Below are 12,123 nucleotides of genomic sequence, written 5' to 3' on the forward strand. Positions count from 1 at the left end.
TACTTTTTTGGTGAGAGGAATGGAACCCAGAGCCTAAAACATGCCTGGTAAGGGCTCTACCATTCAGCCATCTACCCAGGTCGATGCTGGCAAGTGAATCTTGGACTTCCAGTCTCCAGCACTGGAAAGGAAATTCTTCTTGAAACCACCCAATCTTTGGTATTCTGCTGAGTCACTGGTTAGAAAAGATCCAGTTAAAGAAAGCACGCCATGATTTTGCGATCAGTTGAATTCCCAGCACTTAGCCCAGTGAGTAGCATATGATTGGATTTAATGTTTTTAGTGAGTAAATGATCAAAGTACATTTTCTTTTGAAGAACAAAAGTTCTTCTGAATTTGGCAAGTGGCCATAGGGATAGGAGAAAAAAGAAGATACATAGAATGAGAAGGACATGACAGAAGGGTTTGGAGTGATTTTAAGGAAAGCTTGAATGGAAACCTAAATGATATAATTAGTTTGTTATTTTGCTGCAGGCAAAAAAAACCCTGATACGATGTCTCTTTGTGAGCATACTTTGACATTTGGAGTGTCGCTGATTTGATTTGTCATCATTGGACATGACAGATGATTCAAGGTATGTTTGTTCTCCCTGATCTCTTCCCGGGAGGCTTTTGTTGGTACAGAAGGGGTGTGTGATACAAATAGATTGGATAAAACTCAATGTGTTTCTTCTCTTGTTCATATGAGAAAAAAGGCTAATGTTTTCATGTTCTTCGTTAGGATCATGTGTCACTACTTGCATTGACACAGAGAAGAAAGACTTTAATGCCCTCATGATCAAAAGGTACAAGTACAGACAGTGATTACTGTGCCAAAGAAGTTATTGGTCCTGAAAACTCAAAAGCACTGATGGAGTATTCATAAAAGACTTTCCACATCTTCAATTGTGTGTTTCTCTGTCTCTATGACAAAGTACAGATTGAGCTTACATTTAGTTTCACAAGAATAATTTGGCAGATGTGTAGTATACAAATGAGTGAATGGATGAACTAATAGTAAGTAACCTTGTTCAATAAAGAAGTATTTAGATATCTTACCTAGTACCAGTTAAAGAAAACAAGGGCCATAATTTTCTGTCTCCAGTTTTTATAACTCCAGCCACTGACACATCATGGCCATGACATTTAGCAGAATAGACTAATGAAAAATGAATCATTGTGGGTCATTAAGTTTTGAAATATTCTCATTTCTACTGTTTTGCTTACTAGTCATTTGTATTTCCACCTTGCATGTTTGGATTTAAAGTCTTTCTCCCTCATTTACCTTCTATTGATTTCATATAGGCTACTCGAGTAAAAGTTTTAGTATTCCAATTTTCATAAAATTTTTGTAATAATGGTATCCATTCCATAAGGTTATCATGAAGTATCTATGATATTAAACATATGAGATTTTATAATAATGGTGGGCTATAGTACATAATGAATTGTTCTCATTATTACTTAAAATTTTAAATGTAGAAAAGAGTCTTGAAAGAGAGATACTCTTTTGTTCATACTGACAGTAGTCTGATTTTTAAAATATTACACACACACACACACACACACACACACACGTTTCCAAATAAATAGTTTCTTTAGGGCATGTACACACATAGTTTGGGTTGATCCCCTCCCCACTCTCCTCCCTCCACCTCTGCCTCTCCATTCCCAGATGCACCCTTCAGCCCCAGTATTCCTCCATCCAATTTTATATAGCATGTATTCTATTATAGTCCCCAGCTCTTTCCTTACAACCTCTTTTCTCCTTTTTCATGCTCTAATTTTCTGGCATCTATACATAATCACACCCACATAAACACACACACCTAAAAATTAGAAGCTAGAATTTGCTACATTTGATATTTGTCTTTATGAGCCTCAGTATAATCACCAACTTCCCTGCAAATTTCGTTTCTGGGGCTGTGTAAAATTCTATCGTGTATATGTACCATGCTTTTATTATCTATTCATCTATTAATGGACATCTAAAATGATTCCATTTCCTAGCTTTGTGACTAGAACAGAAATGAGCATGGATGTGCAAATATCTCCTTGGTAAGCTATGGATCCTTTGGACATATTCCCTGGAGTGGTATAGCTAAATCATGTAGTAATTCTGTTTAGTTTTTTTTTTTTTTGAGATGACTCCACATTGATTTCCATGGTGGTTTCAGTTGTTTATACTCCCACCAACGATTAGATTTGTTGTCATTCCTTTTTAAATTTGTATTTGTTTTGTTTTTAGAAAAGTCACTACCAGACATGGCTAAGAGACCATTGCTAGTTTTTCAGGTGTGATTTTTTTTTCAGACAATATGTTACAATGTAGCCTTGGATGGCCTGGACATCAATATGTAGACTCAAAAATGTTGTGATTAAAGTCGTATTCATTTTACTCTTATTTAGTAACAAAATATAGTAATGATACCTGAAAGTACAGAGTTTTCTCTTTCTTTTTTAAAAGGAACCCTTGGGTTGGAGAGATGACTCAGCGGTTAAGAACACTAGCTGTTCTTCCAGAGGATCCAAGTTCAAATCCCAGCGCTAACATGGTTGCTCACAACCACCCACAACTCCAGTTGCAGAGTATCTGACATCTCACTCTGTCCTCTGCAGTTACCAGGTACATGGTCCACAAGCATACATGTAGAAAAGCACTTGTATAAAAATAAAACAAACCACACCAAAAATGAACCCTTTCAAGCATTCGTAAATTAAACCTCTAGTACATTTATTTATGTATTTGTGTGGGGAGAGGCACATGTCATAGTGAGCATGTGGAGGTCCAAGGAGCATGTGCAGGACTGGAGTTTCTCCTTTTGCCATGTGGGTCCTGAGGATTAACCTCTGTCCTCAGGTTTGGTGGCAGGCACCTTTAGTCACTGCATCATATCTCCAGTCATTTATTTTCCTGATGGTAGGCATTCTAACTGGGGTTAGATGTGTCTGTTTTTGATAGCCTAACTGTACTGGGGAGGTAACATATACTATGAAACTATCCAGTTTTAGTTTTTGCTTTTTAAATTTAAAATTAGATGTAGAATTTGCACATCTTTATAGGGTACATTATCATAATTTAGTAAATTTATATAATTTCTAAAAATTCAAATTGTCTAACAAACTGTGTTAGTCAGCTTTCCCTTGCTATGACAAAACGTCCCAGAGAAATCATGGTCTTTTGATACTATCACTGTGGGCCTATGGTGAAGTTGAGCATCAAGATGGAAGGGATGTGCTGAACGTTGGTGGCGCACGCCTTTAATCCCAGCAGTCCGGAGGCAGAGGCAGGCAGATCTCTGTGAGTTCAAGGCCAGCCTGGTCTACAAAGCGAGTTCTAGGACAGCCTCCAAAACAATACAGAGAAATCCTGTCTTAAAAAACAAACAAACAAAAAAGAGTTGGAAGGGATGTGACAGAAGAAAGCATCTCACTTTATGGCATCCAGGAATCAGGGAAGAGGTGAGTGAGAGGGTAAAGGAGAGGCAAAGGAGAGAGAGAAAAGGTAGGTCAGGACAAAGTAAATCCTTCAAATGCGTTCTCCATTGACTTACTACTTTCTGCTAGGACACACCCCTAAAATCACATACAGTATGAGCTTATCAGTGTATGAGCTCATTGCCAATATTAGTATTCTCATGATCAAATCATCTATTAATAGTGTGAACAGGTTGGGAATATACTTTCCAACACATTAGCCTTTGAAGACATTTTATATTTACAGCGTATTATAAACATTTTCCTGTCCTAAAACACCAATCACTTTTACACATCAGGAATTTCTTGCTATTCTGTATTCTTTACTTGCTATTTTGAAATATGTTAATAGTTATTTTAAACAAAAGTTTTCCTGGTGTGTTATAGGAAAAAATACCAGAACTGATTCTTCTTAAGTGTTTTGTGCCTTTAACGAGCAGTTTTGTTTCCATTGTGTGTTGGTCTCTTAGGATAGTAATTGAATTGTAGAGTGAAGAAACTGAGGAGAAATCCATGCTAAAATCATAGAGCCATTTAAGGGGGACTGCAGAAAGGAAAAAAGAAGTAATGTAAGTCTGAACCTTAGAGAAAATTCACATTATGGAATTAGAAAGCAGTAAGAATGGAAGAGCTGTATAGATAGAAACAGACAAAATAGATTGGAGAGGCTCATTTTGGAGATGTAGTAACTCCATCTTTTAAATACTTCTACAGAGAAATCACGGATTACTAGGTTGAGAAGTCTTTATGGCAAAGATTTAATTTTATCAATAAGTGCATTCACATTCCCAGCACATAACCCTATAACATGAATAATAAAAATCCAGAGACAGATATTGGTGTTCAAGGTGAAGAGCAAAGAAGCAAATCAGCCAAGCTACCAGAGAGCTCTTACCTCTATCAAAGCTGAGGAGATCTTGATCTCAATAGGGCTGAAGACTAATTACCAGAAGACTGAATACTGAATTCCTGCTCCTGTCGTATATACCTCTCTAGTGCTGGGATTAAAAGCGCGAGCTCTGTTTCTGTTTTAGATTGATTCAATCTCATTTCACCCTGGGTGGCCTTGAACTCACAGAGATCCATCTGCCTCTGTCTCCCGAGACCTCGGTTAAAGGGCTCAGCTTCTATGGCTGTTGCTAGCTTTATATTCTGATCTCCAGTGCCTTTACTATATATAAACAATATAAAACCACATAATCTGACTCTTGTGGGGTAATCAATATATATTTGCTAATGAATGGAAAAATATGGCATCAGAAGGGCTAGAGAGATGGCTCAGTGTTGGTCTCAGAGAAGTTAGTAACATAAGAGAGATTAAAATGGCATTTGTTTGGGATCTAGAAATATTTAGGAATCTGGTATTATAAACATGTATTTCAAGGTCAAATAGAATCTCTAGATATATTTGATTTCATGTAGTCAGCAAAACATCAATACTGATCTACCTCCAGAAATCTTTTCACACACCTTTCTTCTGACATTATGTCTTGTTTATTGCAAAATGGAACTTTTAGTGGTTCCTGGGGTAGCAGGCAAGATTTGACATTGCACCATAACGTACACAGTCATGAGAGTAGATTAATGGGCAAAAAGAGAGTTAACAATCTAAGGTGATCTAGAGTACACGATGAGTGTCAACAGTCTGACAACTCTTTGCTGGAGACAAAGTCAGGCTTCTGTAGCCTATTTTTAGACTGTGCACTTGTGACTTCTCTTGTTTCTCACCTTTGAACAGTGACATTATTGGTATTTCTGAAAAATCACAATTCCACAAGCAAACATCTATTTCAAACCCCACCCACAATGCAGTTTTCTTCCTACCTCCAAATAATAATGACATTGTACATCAATACATATATTAAAATATTTAACAACTAGAACAAAATGATCACCAAAAACCAAAGGCAGCATCACAAGCCCTGAAAAATTTCAAGACTATAAGTGCATGTCAACTGAACTAAAGCTCTGACTGTGATATCTTCATTATATCAATCACAAAGCATTTTGTACACATTGAAACAACCATTAATTTATTCTTTTATTTTCAAGCAATCAATAATAATATAAAGTACACTGTACCACAGACTATGTAAAGTAACAATTATATATAAATACCTCTTACCTAAGGGGCTTTAAAATATAGACTTAGAATTAAATGAGATTCAGGAACTACCTGCAATTTCCTATTCAACCTAGAATGATAAGCACTGTGTACTGATAATTAACACTGAGCCTGACAATTTGGACAATCTGAAAAATGAGAAGCATTTGGGTTTTCTTTGTTTAAGATCAGTAGAAGGATTTTTGGTATATTTTATTTCTGTTGTTTTCGAATTTCAAAGAGTTTGAGCTGAAAGACCTGAACTTTAGAGAGACAAAATATCATCTGCTTCATCACAAAAAGAAATTTATACAACCTCTGTATTTGGTCACAGATTTCTAGTACCATTATCTTGAAGTTTTGTGGATGCTTTGACAATTGGTAAGTAGCGGGACAAGATGAGAACAGATATTCAAGGTGATCAGTCAGAAGATTTTGCATCCTAATGTTTCACAACAATCCAGGAACCCTTCATGTTAGAGGGAAGTGGCTCCAACTGGACTGAGGCCAATTATCTAATTATGCCTGGAAGGTGTGGGAGCTAGTGCACTGCAGGAAATGCGCTTGATAAGTAATAGTTCTCTTCAGTGTGAGCCATGATAAACAGATATTACTCTTAGGGTTTTATTTTCCCAGAAAAGTTAGAAAGAGGTATAACTCTAATGCTCTTTGCTTCAAATCCAGGATGTTTTTCCATAGATGAAACATATATGTAAATATCAGATACTAGGAAACCCTGTGAAAGAGATAATATAAAGAACGTTCTGATTGTCATAAGAACTTTGAATAATGTTGAAAATGTGTACATTTCTAGATATCCATCTGTTGTGGAATAGTAGTTGAAGATGTGTTACATTTGCCTATGCTGTGGAACATTTGTTTAATGATGCAAAGAGGTGTTGCATTCTTTTGTTACGTTTGTTTAACTCTGGGAAGCTGTGTTACTTTGCCTGTCTAAAACACCCAGTTGGTCTAATGAAGAGCTGAACAGCCTATTGGAGAAAGGATAGGCAGGGCTGGCAGGCAGAGAGAATAAATAGAAGGAGAAATCTGGGAAGAGAAGGTCAAGGAGCAAGAAAAGAAGAGGAGAACTCCAGGGGGGCAGTCACTCAGCTACACAGCAAACCATGGAATAAGAAGTAAAGAAAGGCATATAGGAAGGCAAAAACCCAGAGGCCAAAGATAGATGGGATAATTAAAGTTAAGGCAGGCTAGATACAAGCCAAGCTTAGGCTGGGCATTCATAAGTAAGAATAAGACTCCATGTATTTATTTGTGAGCTGGGTGACAGGACCCCCAAAGAGTAAAGAGTAAAAAACAACCAACTACATCCATCTTGTCTATAAACCATTTCAAAATATCAGCTTCATATGGCAGGTAAACAGTTACTTACTAAATGATGTTGTAGCAAGAAAGAATATGTACCTTGGTTGAAAGGATTCGGAAGTATAGTAGAGTGTGTAGTGATAATCTTTTTCTTTGAAAACAAGGAAAATTGAGAACTGACATTTAGTTATTTTTGGTGGCGATGGAACCTAGGTCCCTAGTCATACCAGGCAACAACTCTTCTTTTGAGATATATCTCATTATTAGGAACTAGACTTTTTAGTAGAATGTTTTATATACACACCTGTACACACAAAAACCTACATATTTAATGAAGGAAGATATCAAGTGTTTATTGATGGCAGAAACAATTTTGATCATTGTTTATTTTTAATCATCAAATTATCTTCCTCTTTAATGTGTATCAATGATGGAGAAAAATATGTGAATTATTTTGTCTAATTTCCCTTTTGTGTAGGCATCATTTACTAATGATAAGCCCTCCATGCTGAATACAAAAGGAAGATAATTTAACAGGCCTCTTCTGTTGTTTAGATCATGCCTTCAGAAGCTTATCAATGAAGGAAACGATACTTTGTAGATGTAAATATGTTAGCAGTATTCACTTACTAGACTTTTTTTTAATCATGATCGCTCATCAAAGGAAGCAAATCTTAAGGAAATATTACAATCAGCCATGTTTAGCCTGCTGATAGAAAAGTTCTTTCAGACATTTCATAAGAATACTACAGTAGATTTTTATCATGGTGGCTTTATGTGTAACAATAATAATTAAAGGTGGAGATATCATGAATTTGAGAAGGAGTAGAGGAGAAGACAGGTGACTTGGAAAGGGGAGGGGTAAGGTTGCAAATGATGTTAATACAGTACTCAGGTATAAAATCTGTCCCCAAATAAAAATATATAATAAAATAGATAGCAAAATAATCATAAACTTAAAATAAACAATTGTCAGCCAGACATCATAGTCACATCTGTAATCTTACACTCAGAAAGCTGAGGCAGGAGGATCAGGTCTTTAAGCCTAGTCTGTACTACATGAAACCTTGTCTTAGAAAAGAAAACAAATGAATTAGCAAAGCTGTGTTTGGAAATGTATTTAATCAAAAAAAGGAAAAATAGTTAAATCACCATTAGCAATAATATAAACAGTGAATCATAGCAAACAGCTTAGCACATTGAGACAGCAATATTCCCCCCCCCCCCCCGTCTTGTGCATTCTTTTTTTCAAGTCTTTTTTTATTTTTAAATATAAATTAGAAACAAGGTTGCTTCACATGTCAATCCCAGCTCCCTTTCCGTCTCCCTCTCCCTCTCCACCTGCCACACCCTCCCACCAAATCCCCACCCCCTTTCCCCAATCCCACTCCTATGGGGGGTGTCCATAGTCTGCCATTTCATCCAGAACAGGGCCTAGGGCCTCCCCCAAGAGTCCAGTCTGAGAGAGCATCTCTCATTGTAGGATGGGCACCCAAAGTCCATTTGTATGCCAGGGATAAATATTGATCTACTACCCAAGTTCTCATAGATTGCCTAGGCCTCCTCACTCACACCCACGTTCAGGGGTCTCGATCAGTCCCCATTCTGGATTCCCAGCCATCAGTCTGGGGTTCTAGAGCTCCCCCCTTGTTCAAGTCAGCGGTTTCTATGGGTTAAACAAACCCAGTCTTGACCTCTATGCTCACCTGTCCTCCCTCTCTGACACTGGGTTCCCTGAGTTCAGCTCAGTATTTAGCTGTGGGTGTCTGTCTCTGCTTCCATCAGTCACTGGTTGAAAGTTCTGTTTCCTAGACTCTCTGGCAGTGAGATTGTAGGGACAGAACATATTTATAAAAACATGACTGTCTTAAGATACAAACCACATGATAAACTTCAGAATGTTTCCAATACTGATCATATGTATACAACGTTAATTTTTTAGACAGTGTCTCATTATGTATCCCCATTTCGCCTAGAACTCACTATGTAGAACAGGCTAGCCTCTAAATTACAGAGATCATCTGATTTTGGCTACAGAGTGCTAGGATGAGAAGCATGCACCACCGTGCCTAACCTATAATATTGGTCTTAACTAACAAATTATGTACTTTAGTCCCAGATGTAATGTCTTTAGTTGGAGGCCACTGATTCCATCTTTATATGTGAGGCATCCACAAAGTGCTCATAGTGACTACATTTAATCTCAACATATATACACATTTCCCTTCCTTTGAAGAACAAGTATCAAGTTTTGACTTCTTTTTACTTTCCCTTCCTTGGGGGAAAAATGTGATTCTTGGGGGGAGGAATCCAAGGTAATTTCATTGTGTGTGTGTGTGTGTGTGCGCGCGTGCACGTGCACCAACTAATGGTTCAGTACTATGCCAAACATCACATCTGCAATGGGAGATAAAAGGAATGGACTGTTACCCTGCTTATTTGGCACACAACTGTCTAGAATATTTGTAAACTGAAGGAAATAAGGAAGCCTCCAAGTGTAGCCATTTCTTCCTAAAATAACTGTGACAATATGGTGTTTGACCAATTCTTCAAGTAGCATAAAGGCATGTTCTGTTTTACTAGTAATAACACACATGAGCCAATTCAAATAAAAATGAGAAAATATTCCAATTTTCAGTAGCTAGAAGCTAAAATTTAAGAAAATAAAATTTAAAACAAACCAATACTAGGCTACGATTCTCAGACCAAAATATGTAGAGAGCTGAAAATGTCCAGGGCTTTGTGAATTTTTACAAGAACTGCTATTGGTCCCTTTTGGTTCAGATAGTTTCCTTCTGCTGTGTCTATCCTGGTGTAGTTCTTGCTCATTTTTTCCCTCAATTTCTTTTTGAGGTACCAAAGAATGAATGCAGGACCTCATGCCTACTTCCTGAGCTACTGAATGTTTTCAAATTTGAAATTTCACTTTTACACTTCGTTTTCTTTTCATTATATTGTTTGACATTATCACAATTCAGTCAGAAACAGCCAGCACAGGTACCCAGCAAACAAGAAAGTCTATTTGAGTAGGGACTAACTTTAAAGTAGTTTACTAGCAAAAGATTTGTGTTGTGTGCCGTTTGCTTCACTTCACATAATCTTAATGTCTGTTATGTGGGCAATGGATACTTGGATAATGACCCTTGTCCATGTACTTCCTACAGGCCGAAAAACAGAGCTTTAAGATGCAATAGGCCCTAAATACAAATGTGTTCCTCGTCATTTCATTATTAAAATAATGTGTTTATCTTAACTGAAACTTGGGTAAAAGATTTTATTGTGAGTATTGTTTAAGTGATTAAATTATGCCTCTCCTAGGTTGTTGTGAGCATCTTACAGCAGCATGTCTGACAGAAAACCACAGAAAGTATTCCTTATGTTTGGGAGGCACGTTTCAAAGCAGCACTCAGCTTATCAGTTGTAATTCTTGTCAAAGCCCGAAATTCCCTATAATAATGTATCTAAAACTATATCTTTTGATAGTCTTACTTACCTTAAATGTTAACAGCTTTTTTCTAAGAGAATTGTTAGAAACTTTGAGCTCTAATTTAAATTGGTATCAGAGCCAAAAACCCAAAAGAGTGTGATCATTACAAAAAAGAGCAAGACATCTCTCCAAAATACTAAAAGCCAAGTGTACATATAATTCCATTTTTGAGTGTGAATTCAAAAGAAGTAAAATCAGGGTGTTAAAAACATATTAGTAAATTCAGGTGCACTCCATCATTATCTATGCTAGCTAAGAGGTTGAAGGAAGGAAGGGTCTATTTACTGCTACATGGATAAAGAAACTATTCTAATGGAACAGTTTTTCAGTCTTAAAAAGGAAATTTTGTTTGATGTTGCATGGTGGTGAGCCTAGAAGACGTAATGCTAAAGGAAATGAGTTCAACGTAAAAGACCAATACTGTTCAGAGAAGTGGCTCCATGTGCACATGCACAAGCCTATGGATCCAAGTTCAATCTCCAGACCCCACAAAAAGCTGGAATGACAAACCTGACTTCACAATGTTGCCTTCTGACCTCACAGACATGTCATGGCACACATGAACCTACATTCTCATGCAATAGTAATAAAAGAAGTAAACGTTAAGAAAATAAATACTGTGGGAGGAATCTAAACTAGATTGGATAGAACATTGGCTGTCACAGGCTAACAGGACAAATTGTGATTTACTGATCAGTGTAGAGCTTTTCAATCAGGCAAGATGCCGATGTTCTAGACATCTGTTGTACAATGATACAAGGTTAGAGTTAATATTATGTTACATTAAAATGAATAAAATGATAAACTTATGTATTCATACTGATAAAACCAAGCTAATTTTAAAATGTTGTATACAAAATGTTTTCTTATTTACTTTGAATATCATCATATTAGTAGCTTTGAGAATGACTCTATAACTAATTTTTCTTTAGCTCACCATTTCTCATCCTCATTTGTCCACTGTATTTTTAGAACTATTAATGAAGTATGCTTACTAACATTCTTTTTTTTTTTTTTGGTTTTAAGAGACAAGGTTTCTCTGTATTGTTTTGGAGGCTGTCGGTCCAGCTTGGCCTGGAACTCACAGTGATCCGCCTGCCTCTGCCTCCTGAGTGCTGGGATTAAAGGCATGTGCCACCACTGCCTGGCGCTTACTAACATTCTTAAGGACGTCAGTGATAGAGTTAAAGAAATGCCATTTATGGAGACTATTCCCACCATCACCACAGTGTGTGGAGAAGAAACTATTTGCAATCTTTGATAATAGATTCAGTTTTGGATATAACGCATTGAAGAACGCAGATGCTGGAAGAAGCTCACTTTTAGGTTTTTGACCATTAACAAAAATCCATTGTATTAGTAAATGGAAAGCAGAGCTCTGGAAGTCATTTGAGAAAATCTATACTCCTAAGCCTGGCTGACCCTCTTGAGTTGCTTTCAAAACAGCTTAGGACTTGCTATCCAGAGATAGCAATTTAGAGAATTTGAATACCAGCCATGTGTAAGATCTGTTTTAAAAGTTTCAATTCTCAATGATCACATACAGAACCAGGCATAGTGGTGCATGTCTTTAATCCCAGCACTCGGAAGGTAGAAGCAGGCAGATCTCCGTAGGTTCGAGGCCAACTTGGTCTACAAAGCAAGTTCCAGGGCAGCTGGGGTTGTGACATAGAGAAACTCTGTTTCAAAGATCCAATATCTATCACATACAGAAAGATTTATTTGGAATTTGTATAGTAACTCCAATCTA

The 12,123-nt window shown here is 37.0% G+C and overlaps 1 long non-coding RNA gene across 1 annotated transcript in view; it reads left to right on the forward strand.

Moving 5' to 3' along the window:
• The first annotated feature begins 482 nt into the window (after nucleotides 1-482).
• Nucleotides 483-12,123, forward strand: part of LOC121139855 — a 47,653-nt gene continuing 36,012 nt past the window's right edge. The window contains exons 1-2 of the long non-coding RNA XR_005876692.1: nucleotides 483-575; nucleotides 2,447-2,605. This is a non-coding gene — a long non-coding RNA (uncharacterized LOC121139855). The remainder of the gene's footprint in view (nucleotides 576-2,446; nucleotides 2,606-12,123) is intronic.

Source organism: Mesocricetus auratus, unplaced genomic scaffold (genome assembly GCF_017639785.1).
Source record: "Mesocricetus auratus isolate SY011 unplaced genomic scaffold, BCM_Maur_2.0 Super-Scaffold_100003, whole genome shotgun sequence".
NCBI classification, from domain to species: Eukaryota; Metazoa; Chordata; class Mammalia; order Rodentia; family Cricetidae; genus Mesocricetus; species Mesocricetus auratus.